The sequence below is a fragment of the Nansenia antarctica genome (assembly GCF_963989245.1).
Source record: "Nansenia antarctica genome assembly, chromosome: 7".
Classification (NCBI taxonomy): domain Eukaryota; kingdom Metazoa; phylum Chordata; class Actinopteri; order Argentiniformes; family Microstomatidae; genus Nansenia; species Nansenia antarctica.
In genome coordinates this window covers 7,898,456-7,902,147 of record NC_137677.1, presented here as the reverse complement: position 1 = coordinate 7,902,147, position 3,692 = coordinate 7,898,456, and positions in this window count along the sequence as shown.

Sequence of the window (3,692 nt, the reverse complement as noted above, 5' to 3'; positions counted from 1 at the left end):
TCTCTGCTGTTTAATAACATTATCATTTGCTTATGTCATGTCAGTCAAAATGAACTATACTTTTGGATGCTTAATAGTCATTCCCTATAAAAACTAATAGTCCTCATTTCATTGCATGAGTCATTACATCCAAAAATGTTGAACAAGTTGTCAAAATCTGTCAATCAAGTGTATACATTTCTTTATCATTTTTCCTGAAAATGTCTCCCAAATTGACCAATTTCTCTCAGGTGAACCTCAGCTTTCACTGATGTGAGGAGTGTGTGACGCATTACATGTAATTGTAACCAATGATAAGCCACTTCTCCACAGTCACTCAGAGCTGAATCCCATGAACCCTCAATTGGCAAGCATATATGAACCGAGCAGGACATAGTGTGTACCATTTCAACAATACTGTGACACAGAAATGGAAGGTCAGCATCGTGGAAGAGGGGCGAGGATGCGGGGAGGAAGGGGAAGGGGACAAAACAGGGGAAGAGGAAGAAGAGGCCAAGTACATAGGCAGATTTCAGATGAAATTAGGGCTACAATTGTGGACCATGTAGTCAATCACGGCCTCACAATGGCTGAGGCTGGTCGAAGGGTGCAGCCAAATGTTGGGAGAACCACTGTGAATTCAATTATTCAAACATTTCGTCGGGAGAACAGGTGTGTATATTGGACAGTAATTCAGCACTAAACTATCTGCACTGCACTGTAAAAAGTGACGACAAGTTCTTGTCCCACTGTAAGCTTCATGTATGGCACAATGACAGTTCATTGTGTCATACATGAAGCTTACAGTGGGACAAGAACTTGTCGTCACTTTTTACATTTTACATTTAGACTTACAGATTTACTGTATTGTAGTGTAAAGTAGTGTTAGAGTAAATATTTGCCATATTTACAGTATGGTACTGTACTGCAGCATTTTACAAGTGGGAAGCACTGTTATTGTACACTACAGTAATATGGGTTAAAGTAGTATATCTCATGTTTACTGTACATTACTCTAATTTTACTCTGCACCACATAGGATTGCAAGACAACCTCGCAGAGGTGGAAGAGGGCCCCTTTTTACTCCGCAACAAGAGGAAGCCATTTGTGCAATGGTGATTGCAAACAATGCCATATTGTTGAGAGAGATCCAGAGCGCTGTTATAGAGGATGACAATATCTTTGGCAATATTGAATCCGTTTCAATCTCTACAATTGACAGAGTGCTTATGAGAAATGAAATGCGCATGAAACAACTGTATAATGTGCCATTTGAACGGAACAGTGACAGAGTGAAGGAGATCCGTCACCAGTATGTACAGGTAAAACATTTATGTGTTCTATGCATACTCTAATGTTCAGTGCTGTAAACTGGTTACATGACAGTTCATACTGTACAATATGTTGTCCAAAATGCATTATGTTACACAGGAAAAGTTGTTATAGTTTCTCTCTCTCTCTCTCTATTCTGGGATAAAGCGTGTACTGGAGCTGGAGGCCAGGGAACCGCTGCACACATTCATATATCTTGATGAGGCGGGTTTCAATCTGGCAAAAGGTAGAAGGCGTGGCAGAAATCGCATTGGACAGAGAGCAACCACTGATGTCCCAGGCCAACGAGGAGGGAATATTACCATGTGTGCAGCCATCTCAGAAAACGGCGTCCTCACCCATATGCCCCGTCTTGGTCCATACAACACACAACATCTGCTGACTTTTTTAGACACTCTTTACAGGGACATAATCCCTGAGAATGAGAGGGGTCTAAATGGAGACCATCTGAACAAGTTTGTTGTTGTATGTGATAATGTGCGTTTTCACCACTCAGATCTGGTCAGACAGTGGTTTGCAGCACATGAAAGGATGCTGGTGGAATATCTCCCTCCCTACTCCCCATTCCTGAATCCAATAGAGGAGTTTTTCTCTGCCTGGAGGTGGAAGGTATATGACCGGCATCTACATACCGAAATGGTAGCAGCCATGGATGCAGCATGTGATGACATCACAGCACAGTCCTGCAGAGGGTGGATTCGCCACTCAAGGAGGTACTTTCCTCGCTGCATTGCCAGGGATGATATTCACTGTGATGTTGATGAAATTATGTGGCCAGACAGACAGGAACGTCTCGATGTGAATGAATGATTTACAGTACTGTCTATGTTGTATGTTCCAATTCAGTTCCAATATGTACTGCAATATTGTTTACACTTGTGCACCCAAAGGGTGTTTCTTATGTTTGTTGTAAATAAGTTTGTATTTTTCTTTTGCACAATGCTGTGAACAAATTAGAATTGCAAAGAGCATATGCAGTAAAAATGTGAAACATACGTATTCAGTGTCTTGTACTCATTTGCCTCACTAAATACAGTAATGTGTAACCCACTGTAGATTTCAAATGGCTGTGCAAATAGTGTATAGTACTGTCTTGAGCATTTTCAGGTAGTGTCACCAAGATCTGACTTTTTTGCATTGAAAAACACTTACAGAGTGAACTGTCATAATGAAAACATGACAAAGCCATTTGACTATCTTGTTCATAAACAATGGTGTCAGGACTTTTCATTTTGATGACACTGACACTTTCATTGACATGAATACTTGCTTTTGAGGAATGAACTATCCATTTTGAGCAAGTGACACGCTTTTGCAGGTTATCAACTAGGTTTTGCAGTTTGTACTAATTGTTTTGAGAAAAGCACGAACTGTTGTGCAAATGTTAATAGTGATGTGAGAAATGCACCAAAGCGACTGAGAAAAACTGTAAGTGGAAGAGGTTTAAAGATGTTTTGATGGACGGACGGACGGACGGACGGACGGACAGACAGACAGACAGACAGATTTTCTGGGTAGTTGAAAGAAAGTGAGATGGTATTATGATGGTAGTGGATACAGTTAGAGATGGTTTGGTTTGTTGGTTGGATGAATAGGATGTTAGATAGATGGATAGATAGTAAATAGGAGCCATGGGTAATTTAGTGGAGTGGGTAGAGAGTTGGTTGGTTCAGTTTTTGAGAGTGGTACAGTTAGTGGGTTAACTGGACCGGTATAACCTGGTTTTAAACTATTCAGCTTTTTATGACTCAAAAATTCCTATCTTCCCCCACTTAATAATGGCCTTCAGAGTGTCATTCCAATACAACAGGAATGGTATCCTACCTCTTCATTTCTGAATCATGAGTCGTTGGTACACACAATGGTACACCAGTCAGTACCAGAGGGCATACCTGACAGGGGCTGTCAACGTCATGTCACCATGTCTGAGTCATTCTTGCTGTGCGGAGGCCGAAGGATAACTGGGAAGGAACACTCAGTTGTGAGTTTTGAACGTTTTGAGAGTTGAGCACATCGGCCTACTGTACACCTGATATTAGCATCGAAGATATCTATCACTGAGACTGCCAATGGCCCCGGGCCTGAGCTAGATTACTCTTCCTGCTACGACTGGTGGATTGATGATTCACTTGCTCAGTCAAATGTATTGATTGTAAGTCGCTTTTGGAATAAGGCGTCTGCTAAATGCCAAAAATGTTAAAAAAAATAATAATAGTGACTGAATGAGGGTTCTTGACATAAAGATGCTGCATCTAGGCCTATGAAATTACACTAATTGGCCCAATTTTTTTTAAAAACCATGGCGAAAGATGCATCTTGTCATAGAGGTTGTTTCGAGGTGATGCCAATTCATCATTAAAAACATCACAATAGGGTGCAAA